Raw genomic sequence first — 12,263 nt, forward strand, 5'->3', positions numbered from 1 at the left:
CTACAGGAAGCTAAGGGGTTCATTGATAGTCTAAATGTAAACAATATGAATCTTCATTTTACCAGCCAAATCAGTGATACTTCCATTAGTTTTCTTGACGTGGAAATTATTGTAAATGGAGGAAAACTGGAAACCAAGCTATTTAGAAAGGCAACAGCTGGTAATAGTATCCTCCATTCCAGCAGCCACCACCCTGTCCACTTAATCAACAGTATACCCTACGGCGAGATGCTCCGCATCAGGCGGATTTGTAGTACGGAAGAAGGTTGTTTGTAAGCACAGCATGAATGTGCGGCTAGATTTAAAGAAAGAGGGTATAGTCAGAAGATAATAATGAGGGCTATGAATCATGCTAATTCACAACCAAGAGCCTCATTATTAGCCATCACTGCCACTGCCCCTAATACAACCACTCCAACAAGTTCCACTGCTTTACAGACAACTAAACCACAGGAGGAGAATATAACTAGATTGATTCTAACTTACTGTAACCAGCACCGTACCATCAGAAATATTATTAAACGCAACTGGTCACTAATTTCTAGTGGTCCAGTTATAGGTAATCATTTTAAGGGGGCTCCCTTGATTGCCTATAAGCGGGCAAGATCTTTGGGCAGTTGTCTGGTTTCTAGCAGTCCTGAAACCCGAGTCGAGATTCCATGGATGGACAAGAGTAAAGGGTTCTTACGCTGTCCAACTTGCAAGGCATGCAAGAATGGAGTGAGTAAGAAGGAATACACTACGCCTTTCAACAAAATACCGACTACCATCAGGTATAAGTTGACGTGTCGTACCGAATATGCTGTGTACGTGTTGGAGTGCCCTTGTGGCTTACATTATGTGGGAAGTACAAGGCCACAAGTACATAAACGGATACTCCAACACCTTAGGGCCATCACAAATGGAGACACAACGTATCCGGTAGCAAGACATTTTGAGTTAATGCATTTCGTGATAGACACAGTCCCTCCCCAGAGAAGGGGTGGGGTCCGTGATCTATTACTGCGCAAATTGGAAACAAGACATATCATCTTACTCGACACTAAGAGCCCAAATGGACTCAATGCAGGGGAGGACTGCTACACCTATTTGTAACTCCAATCATTCTATATTCTATATTTAACTCTAGCATATCTTTATTTCAAGAACATAGTATCTGCCTCAGACCAAATATCACATTTTAATATCACATTTTCTTTAATATTCACGGGGTTGCACAATTAGCTTGGAGTAGTTAAGTGATATAATATTTCTTTTGCACTGTATATGTAAGTAGGTAACAATGGGTACATAGTAGGAGCAGCATATGCATTATGCAACGACCGCTCGCGTATCATGCACTTTCTCAGGCAGTATAGAATTCTTTTAACAAAGGGTTTTAAGCTTTTAGCAAATTGGTTATTTATATTTATTTTTAACCTACTACTGTTAATGAGAATTAATCAATTATGTGTGAATGTATATACATGAATTCTGAAAACATTTTATGAGTATATATTTATATGTATTTATACATTTATTTATTGAATTTTAAATTCATTTGCACAGCATGATTTTGCACATATATCATCAATTTTACCAATCCTATTATTATTTCTATTGTGTAAAAATATATGAGTATCAACATTGCCCTACTTATGTGTACATATACAGCTTTGCATTTATGCAGTAATTTTGTGCAATATACGTCTTTTATGTCTATGACGTTACTTTGATTGGCTCCAAGTAATTTAAAATGAGCACGCCCGCCTTGTAGCGACTGTCATGTGATCAAGGTGCTGTTGGCACCGAAACGCGTCATGGCGGAGTGGTGATGAGCGATTTACTGAAATAAACTTACCACATTCACAGATTTGGGTTTGCTTCGTCTACTTTGCCGCTGCTGCATGCTGCTGCCGACGTTCTATGCCGAGAATATATATATATATATATATATATATATATATATATATATATATATATATATATATATATATATATACACGCATCCAGCAGGGTTGAAAAAATATTTACAAGCATTGGTGGATACTGGTTACCAACAAACTAAATCTAAGAAACCTATGTTTACTTTTAAAAGGAGTGCCAACCTACATGACATACTGGTACACTCAAGTCCTAATGGATATAATTCTGACTTAGAGGCCATTTGTAGGGTCTATCCCCCTGTCATGGGCCACTACTCATATGGTAGATGTGTTGTATGTCCTTTTAAAAAATCATTAAATCTATAGACTTGGGCCAACAAACAGCTTCTTACTGAATAAACAGGTAAACTGTAATTTGGAAAATGTTATTAATATGATCACTTGCCCATGCAGAATGAGATATCTTGCGATTACTAAATGCAAAATCTGCATTCAGATGGGGGACAGTAGGAATAACATTAGGTGTAAAAAATGACCAATCACGATCTCAATTCAGGGCACACTGACCAAGATTTACAATTGTTGGTTCTATACAAAATATTTTTGACAGGTCCAACAACGAAGAATAGGAGAACTGCTTGATAGGGAACAATAATGGTTTTATAATTTGGGTACCCATATCCATGGTCTTAACAATGACATTGCATGGACACAATTCAATTCACAAATTTTCTCCTACTGTCTTTTAACATTGATATTAGAGCCAGGATTTTCAAGCCATTGGATTAGGCTCGCAAGGCAACAAGTCAGAATGGTTACAAAATGTGCCTTGTTTCTTGCAGTATGATGGGATTGAAAGCATTTCATCATTACATCAAGAGGTCTCTAACGCGCTGCACATCATACCCAGAACTGCACATCATACCCAGAAGCTCCCATTTTGGCGTTTTGTCCTGAACAACACTAGTGGTTAGAAGGACCTGAATTGCTCTCTGTGACGACTGTAGCAGGCGATAGTAGTCTTGTAGATTGCAGTCCAGCATCGACGAGGTAACTCAACTGATAACTTAGGTGTCTGTTCATTTTTACATGTATATATTCTTGAAACGGTCGGCTTTGCATGGACAAGTAATTTCAAATCTTTATGTTTAATTTGATTCCAGTGTATGACTACATGTTCCCTCCCAACTTCCATGATACAGTTTTTTCCCCAAAGTGTAGGGTGACTCGGGACTCGTGCTTTGGCCGCTAGCACGAGAGTGCATTGTTAACACACTATTTTCAGTTTAACACTGAAGTGCAGTGTTGTCCTACACAGCTAGCAATGCAACACAATCGTGATGTTTTGCATGCTTGGCGTTTATTGACTGTGAATATGCATAAAATATCAATTAATTTGTTTGTTATTCCATATCTTTTTATTAGCCATTGGATTATTTGTTACTTTTTCAGTGTCACAAAGGTATGATTAAACTCCTGCAGCTGTGCGCTGCTTAAAATTCATGATCAACTGGTAGGGAGGAGGAATCAGAGTCCACTCTATTCCCCAAATGGTATATCAAGTAATCAAGAGTGGGAATGGACACTTGTAACTACGTGAACGTAGGTTGGATTGAATCACCCTCATAAACGCTATGTTGTTTGTGCGGTGTATATCTGTTCTCCGCCCCACATACGCGTTATGGCATAGTCATTGGGTGTCCAATATTGCTGTATGCCTACCTCATCCTGAGGTGACCTCTGGTTCATATAGCAGTGTCCAGAGAAATGGAGAACCCCCGTGAAAAAGTAGGAGTAAGTAGAGGTGATTGATTAAAATACAAAAAATCACCTATGAGACTTTAATAAAAAAGGTGAGGTTTTGTAATTAAAAAATTGATATATAACTTGGGATCGTGTAACTTGATCTCGTTATACAGTTATCATCAACAACGTCGACATGTTTCTGCTCCTTCTGTGCCCAGCCGGGTCTACGGAGCTTTCGTCAGGACAAACAAACAAAGTACATATAACATTTAATTTACTTACACTACTTGTGTAGTAATCAATAGTGTTATTTGCAACACACTGGTTCCAATTTGTTCTAAAATTCCTGTAGTAAAAACAAAAGAGAAACACAACATACAGTATCGGGGGTGATTAGTCAGCACTGTAAATGTTACTCCTATTTGGAAATTTTGTCTATGTATATTTATACATCGTTTCTCAAAGGGTGGTGTGAGGGAAGACTATAGTGGAAATCGCTACAGGGTAAATGCAAGATCTGCGCGCATTACATAAGTATTTCTGTATGGAAATCCAGGATTGCAGTGGTTAGTAGATGTGCCTAGGTTTATCAGTGTACCTACGTTGGTATGCAGTAAATCGAGTAAAAAGGAAACGAAAATTAAACATACTAATTTCTGTATCTCGTCCTATTGTTAATAGGGATGTTCTATGCTTAAACATTTCAAAACGCCAGTTAGTACTAGTATTTGGAACAAGTTAGCATATTGCTATTTAAAAAGAATTTCGTTTTTGAGTGTTCGGCACATGAGCATAAATCTGTTAGGATGCGGTGGGATAGGGTGACACGGCTTCGTATCATAAAATACGGTCATTACCTTCATTGAAGGAGATTCTAAACTTCATCAGAGGAAAAGGGACTTCTTAGTCCCGAGCTGTATGGAATGAGAGTAAAAAGGGTCAGTTCTTACCTCCACAGAAAAGGCGCGGGTTGCGATAGTTCAAAGGCGCCATTCTTACCCGCATTCGGAACAGTCTTCGCGTCTGGTGCTGGCTCTGCCCCTGGACGCCGAGGAACTGTTTCCTGTTCCTTTTTAGCACGTGGTAATAGAAATAGAGAGAAGACTTACTTTTCATTTAAGAGTCCTATGGTGTCATCGTTTATACGAAGTTAGAAGCTAATCTACATTTTAGAAGGTTTAAAGATTGTAAATGGTATTTGCCGTGACTAAATTATTTTGCTGTGCTATTATTGCTGATGTTGAAAAAATTCCTAATTTTATGACAAGATCGGAGGCTCCTATTTTGTATTCTAATCTTGCATTTATTGCAATAGCAGCCAAATAAGTGAATAAACTACAGTTCCCAGAGGGCCAGGCGACAACTGGGCCATGGGAACGAGAAAAAACGATAACACAGTAACCAATCAGCACTAAGTAAATAGATAAGAGGCCATACTGACTGCGCAGCTTCCTCTTTTCTTGCTGCTCGCAGTCAGATAAGTGCTCTTATCTTTGCTCCCAGTGTTTTATATTGTTATTATTGTTATTATTACATTGTTGCTTATGTTTCTTTTCATTTGGTTTAACTGATATCGCGCTGCGGCGCGCTCGGTTTTCCGCGCTTCACGCGCGGTTATTTCCTTTGCCTACAGCCTGTCAGCTGTTTCCTTCCACCCCCCACTCCCCCTCCTTCCTTTCGAGTGCCGGTGGTTTCGTCCGGTCTGCCCCTCACGTTGCTCGCGCTCCTTCTGCCCGTTGCCGCTTTACCTCAGGGAGTGTCGAAGCCCTGTCTCCTCAGCTTCTTGCTCCCGTTCTGACGCGGACAGCCTTCTTCCTTCTCAGTCCCGCCCCGTACACGCCCACAGAGCTCAGTAACCCTTTCCAGCCACTTTTCCTTTTTACATTGGTAATATGGAACGTGACAGTTCCTCTGAAGAGGTGCCCTCCGAGGAGGACGGTGGCTCTTTTAAACAGGACTTGAGTAAATTCATCAATAACTCTGTGGAACATGCTGTGGATTTATCCATGAAGCGCATGTCTAAGACAATGGAAAACTCTATGCTCAGCATTATGTCCAAGGTTTTGGTCCAGTCTGCGGGGGATAGCAGAAAACGTAAGGTGGACTACTCTGCTCCTGTGCATACTTCCAAAAAATCGTCATTATTGATGGGCGAGTCCTTCTCACATTTGTCTGAGGACCTAGTGCCTCCCAGGCATCCTGCTAAGGAGGGGTTTGTCAGTACTGAGGGCAAAAAGAAACAAAAGTCAAAGCACGCAGAGTCACCAATTAAAAAATTGGTAATTTCCACCGTCTTGGACACTGACGATGGTATGGCTGATGCAGACAATTTATTTGATGTATTTGATGTGGCTGACCCTCCTTCCCCCCCTCCCAAAATTTCCAAATTTGACTCTTTTGCTTTTGAACCTGTTTTTGATTCCGAGGGTTTCCCCATGTTCGACCCTGCCTCCATCCAACACCCTAATTCCACGGAATGGCTTCCCTCTCATCATGTGGGCGAATATATTTTGGCCCGTTTACGCCTTCCTTTGGAGACTGCGGTGCGGTCTAGACTTAAATCCGAATGCCCTAAACCCTCCTTACCAGAAAAAATCACTCAAGTTCCCTCCATTGACCAGCCCCTCCTCACCTTTTTCTAAAAATTTGGCAAAGACCCACGCAAAGGAGTGGATAAAGCATGGTCCTCCTGCCAGGACAAGGTTTTGGATGTGGTGGGTCCTCTGGCCCGTATTCTGGACATGCCAGAATCTGCTCGTCTTGAAGGTGCTGACCTCTCTGCGGAGGACCTTTCTATGTGGGCTCAACGTGCTTTCTGTCTTTTAGGCAATGCCAACTCTGCCATTACCCACAAACGACGTAAGAGACTTTTGATTAAGTTGGATCCGAAACTTGCCAACCTCGCCCCCATGGATCCTGGTCCCAAAGCCAATGGTCTTCTTTTTGGCGATAATTTGGTCCATGATCTCAGCAGGTTCGTCTCTACCTTTGCATCCTTGGATAAGGCGCAACAATCCATTAAAAAAGTTTTTGCTCCTCGTGTTTTTGGACGGGCCGGACGAGGCAGGGGTCGCTCTTTCGGCCGTCCCTACAATCAAGGCTCCAGAGGCTCCTATAATACCTCCCAGGACTACAAGCCCCAATTTTACCCACAGCGGGGTCGTGGCTTCCGAGGTAGAGGACAGAAAAGCTACCGCAATTCCAACCCCAACCAACAAGGTAAGCCCTTCTTCCCCTCCTGTAGGGTGCCATCTAAGATTGTTTCTGTCAAAATGGCGCACCATAAGCTCAGATCCCTGGGTTATAACACTGTTCAGGGCTACCTCTTAGAGTTCTCTTCTCCTCCTCTCCAGACCTCCTTTCCCCCCCTCTAGTTTTCCCCACCCTTATGGCCACTCTAATCTCAAACGAGATTCAGTCTTTCCTCCAGAAACAGGCCATTCAGATTTTGCCCTTCGACTCTTCAGGCTTTCTAAGCTCCATTTTTCTAGTTCAAAAGAAAAACAAAAAACTGCGTTCTGTTATCAACCTCAAGTGGTTCTACCAGTTTGTGATTTATCGTCACTTCAAAATGGAGACTATTCTCCATTTACGAGACACCCTTCGCCCAAAAGATTGGATGGTTCGGTTAGACCTTCAGGACGCTTACCTCACAGTCCCTATCCATCAGTCCCATTGGAAGTTTCTTCAATTTCAATGGTCAGGAGTGACCTATTGTTTTACCTCTCTCCCCTTCGGTCTTTCTTCCGCTCCATGGTGCTTCACCAAGCTTTTGAAGCCAGTGGTTGCCTTCCTCCGTTCTCTCGGAATCCGTCTTATCATCTACCTGGACGATATTCTGATTCTCAATTCCGACAGACTCTCTCTTCTGTCCGACCTTCAGACAACCCAGTCTCTTCTTCTGGATTTGGGTTTTCTTGTCAACCCGGAAAAGTCCTCCTTGATTCCGTCTCAGAACACGGAGTTCCTTGGATTCCTTGTAGACTCGGTTGCAGCTTCTCTCCGCCTGCCCCTCTCCAAAGTCTCCAGAATCAAAGCGGAGATTGCCTCTGTCCTTCAGTCGTCCCTTCTGTCCCTCAGGTCCTTGGCCAGGATCGTCGGTCTTCTTTCCTCCTCTATCCAGGCCATATTCTCAGGCCCTCTCCACTACCGCGCTCTTCAGCGCCTAAAAATCAGGCATTTTCGACAAGGCCTTGCCTACGCAGACCTCGTCGCCTTGGATTCAGAGTCCCGCACCGAGCTTCAATGGTGGATAGACCATTTAGATGCGAGGAACGGGCGCACTATCTTCGCCACTGCCCCAGGTCTTGTATTAGAATCCGATGCAAGCCTGTCGGGTTGGGGCGCCCGCTGTGGACCAATCTCGACTGGAGGTACATGGTCAAGCGAGGAGTCCAAGTTGCACATCAACTGTTTAGAGATGCTTGCAGGTTCCTTTGCAATCCAAAGCCTTTCCAAAGACAGAATCAAATGTTCCATCCTTCTCCGCATGGACAATGTTTCTGCGGTTCGCTATATCAATCATCTTGGCGGGACCAAGTCCAAGCCTCTGGCGGATCTAGCGAAAAGTCTGTGGGAGTTCTGTCTCTCCCATAATTTTTCCTTAACAGCGGAATACCTTCCCGGAAATCTCAACACTGTGGCAGACTGGCACTCCAGGTTTCTTCACGACTCCAGCGATTGGAAGCTTTGACCCTCCGTCTTCAGTTCTCTTTCTCACAAATGGGGTCCCTTCTCCATAGATCTCTTTGCTTCACGCCTCAATTGTCAATTACTTCAATTCTTCAGTTGGCGGCCGGATTATCTGGCCTTAGCTACAGATGCGTTCCTTCAGGATTGGTCTCTTCACCTCAATTATGCTTTTCCCCCTTTCCTTATGATCAGCAGAGTTCTTGCTCAAGTTCGTCGTCAGTCCACTTCTTTGGTACTGATTGCTCCTTTTTGGCAAGCCCAAATTTGGTTTCCCTCCCTGCTGGAGATGTCAGTAGATTTTCCCATCCTTCTTCCATCTTTCGACGACCTGCTCATCAATCCTCCGGGCCTTCGGCACAGCCTCATTTTGGACAACTCCTTGACTCTGTCGGCCTGGAAAGTTTCCGGCCTTCCCCTCCTGACATCCTCATTTCGCAAGAGGCTGCTCTCTTCATCAACCAGGCCTGGGCTCCTGGGACATCCAAAGCATACAAATCCGCCTGGTCTCCTTGGGCAAGCTGGTGTTTGGAAAGGTCTATCGATACCCTTTCAGCCCCTCTGAATTTTATAATCAATTTTCTGGCCTCTGAGGCCTGCTCAGGTAAGGCCTATCGTACCATCAACCTTTATCGCTCTGCGATTTCCCTCAACCATTCTCAGATCGATGGCAAACCAGTTGGCGCTCATCCTCTGATCTGTCGCCTCCTCAAAGGTGTTCGATGTGCTAAACCTCCGTTGGCTAAGTATAGTTTTTTATGGGATGTTTCAGTGGTTCTTAAACTGTTCATGAATTGGCCTGCTAACTCTGCCTTGTCTCTCAAAATGTTATCTGCCAAACTGACAATGTTACTTTGTTTGATCTCTATCAAAAGAATTTCAGATGTTAGAGCTTTAGATGATTCTTCTCGACAATTTTCCCCTACAGGTGTTCTGTTCCAGATTCGCAGAAGAACAAAAACTAATTTGGATTCAATGTTTTATCCTTATTTTCCTGACCAACCACAACTTTGTGTGGGACATTGCTTGAAAGTGTATGAACAAAAGACCGCTAATCTCAGAACGTCCTCTTGTTCCCAACTTCTTATTTCCTTCCGCAAGCCCCACCTTCCCGTCTCTTCCCCTACCCTTGCCAGGTGGGTTCGTTGGGTAATGTCTCTTGCCCGTATTGACGTCTCCGTTTTTGGAGCGCATTCGGCCAGGGGATCCATGGCCTCTAAGGCCTTTTGGTCCAGTTCCCGTCTGGAGGACATTCTGAGATCAGCTGATTGGTCCAATGACAGAGTTTTCCGCATGTTCTATTGTAAACCTATTTATTCTTTTGCTTCTGATGTTATTAATATGCTTTGAACAAGCATAATAGGAGCCTTCGGTCTTGTCATAAAATGTAGATTTTCCTAGTTATTATGACGGAAAGTCTTAATTTTATTAAAGACACGGAGGCGAGTATTATCCCACCTCTACAATACTAATTTGTGTTCTCCTTCCCTACAGCGAATCCGGCCTTGCCACCTGCTTCATCATAAGAGGTCTTCCCTCCATCGTCTTTGTGCCTCACCTGTGTGGACTCCTTCAGCTCTCCCGGATACTTCTCGAAATGCTCAAGTTGGACTTTGGCCTTGCCTCTCCGTGGCTCAGGATATCTGCTCCTGGACTTTGGCTGTTGCTATTGTTATGTCTTTTTTTCCTTTGTTCAACAATTTTATCTGACCTGCTCGTCAGCGAAAAGAGGAAGCTGCGCAGTCAGTATGGCCTCTTATCTATTTACTTAGTGCTGATTGGTTACTGTGTTATCGTTTTTTTCTCGTTCCCATGGCCCAGTTGTCGCCTGGCCCTCTGGGAACTGCAGTTTATTCACTTATTTGGCTGCTATTGCAATAAATGCAAGATTAGAATGCATAATACTCGCCTCCGTGTCTTTAATAAAATTAAGACCTTCCGTCATAATAACTAGAAAAATCTACAATTTGATGGTTAGCGGTTGAGATAGAGTTTATTAAATGTTTCCATTTTAGTATTTCTCATGTGTTGGTCCATCCGATATAAGGTTGGAGTTTCTGAATTTTTAGGCAAATTTATACCAAGGTATATTATAATTTAAACCTGTGATATGTGTCTGGAGGCGGTTGACCCAACCTTGTTCTTTCTCGAAGAGTAGTTTTTCTGCATTGTTTGTCTTATCTGCCAACATTTCGAGGACAGTCCACCTTAGGTCTTCACAGTCATGACCTATTTCTATGAAGTGGGAGCATAGTTTTGTGGTGTTTTTCTTCAGTCTTATGTTACTTTTATGTTCTCCAATTCTGATTTTGATTTTGCGGCAGGTCATGCCGATATATTTCTTTCCACATGGACAGCAAATCATATAAACTACGTGAGTAGAGTTACAGTTTGTATGCTGTCGTTGTGCCCAATGTAAAGACTCTGTTAGTGAGAGTGATTTGGACATCGTTGTCAGCTTGCACACTAGACAAGTTCCACAGGGATAATGGCCTGTTACCGGTGTCATGTTCATGTGTCTTGTTTGCGTTGTGATCTTCTTTGTTTTTGGCCTAGTGTGCACAAATAGGTCTTTCAGGTTTTTCGTCCATCTGTTTGCAAATCTTGGTTTTGGCCAGTTATACTGGCCCGTCGTCAAAATACTCCAATGTTTTTTGACAAATTTCTGAATATTGTAAGTTGCAGGGCAGTATGTAGTAACACAGGTTACTAAGTCTGGAATGGGTCCCTTTATGTTAGTTTCTAGAAGACATTCTCTGGGTTGATTTTTTGCTTGTTTTTTGCATCTAGATATTGTTGTTGGTGTGTAATCTCTGGCTCTTAATTTTTGACTCAATTCTTTTGCTTGCACTTTATAATCTTTGTTTTTACTACAATTTCTTTTTAATCTTAGAAATTGACTGTACGGCAGGTTGTCTCTTAATGGTTTTGGGTGGTAACTTTTGTAAGACAAAAGGCTATTCTTTGCCGTTGGTTTGGTGTATGTTTTGGTTTCCAATTTGCCTGCTTTGGTGAAGATGGTGAGGTCTAGGAAGTCTAGATGTGTATTGCTTGATGTATAGGTAAATTTTAACCATTTGTCTCTCCCATTTAACCATTCAATGAATGAGTTCAGATCTTTTTCAATATGCCAAATTAATAGAATGTCATCTACATATCGTTTCCAGTACAAAATACTAGAAACGAAAGGATTGGTGTTGTTGAGTACATGACGTTCTTTAAGTTGGCTAACAGACTCCTGCAACAGAAGGCGCAAATGCGCTGCCCATAGAAGTTCCATGGCATTGCAAGTACAAATTTCCATTATACTCAAAGTAACTTTCGGTTAGAGCTATGCGACAGCACTCAAGGACAAAGTGTCTGGGGGTCTTGTGGGTCCAGTTTTCTGAAAAGAGTAGGTCTTCTAGCATTTGTAGTGTTTCTCTTTGAGGAAGGCTAGGGACTCTACATCTAAGCCCACCAGTAGCATGGTCTTAGGATCAAACTGTTTTTCAGAGATTTGGGTTAGGAGGTCTCGTGTATCTTTCAGATAAGTTCAGATTTTTTGCACCAATGGTTTAAGATATTCATCGGCGAATTTGGACAGAGGTTCTACTAAAGAACCTATACCCGAAACTATCGGGCGTCCAGGTGGTGGGGACTTATTTTTGTGGGTTTTTGGAAGCGAATAGAAGAAAGGTGTTCTAGGTTCTTTCCTTGTTAAGAAATCTGCTTCTTTCTTTGAGATCCACGCATTGGTTACTGCTTCATGGATCATGATTGTAATGGTGTTTTGTAGTCTTAAGGTCGGGTCAATCAAGATCCTATTGTAGAATTTGGTGTCTGACAGGAGGGTGAGGCATTGTTGATCATATCCTTCTTTTTTCAGGATCACAATACCCCCCCCCCCCCCTTATCTGCTGGTTTTATTATTTTTTTTCATTTTGTTGCAACTCCTCCAAGGCTTGACGTTCTTTTTTATTC

General features: G+C 42.5%; 1 pseudogene; it reads left to right on the top strand.

The window, feature by feature from the left end:
• Positions 1-6,046: 6,046 nt before the first annotated feature.
• Positions 6,047-11,110, top strand: LOC147710540 (uncharacterized; annotated as a pseudogene).
• The last annotated feature ends 1,153 nt before the right edge of the window (positions 11,111-12,263 follow it).

The sequence above is a fragment of the Lissotriton vulgaris genome, chromosome 5, assembly GCF_964263255.1.
Source record: "Lissotriton vulgaris chromosome 5, aLisVul1.2, whole genome shotgun sequence".
NCBI lineage: Eukaryota > Metazoa > Chordata > Amphibia > Caudata > Salamandridae > Lissotriton > Lissotriton vulgaris.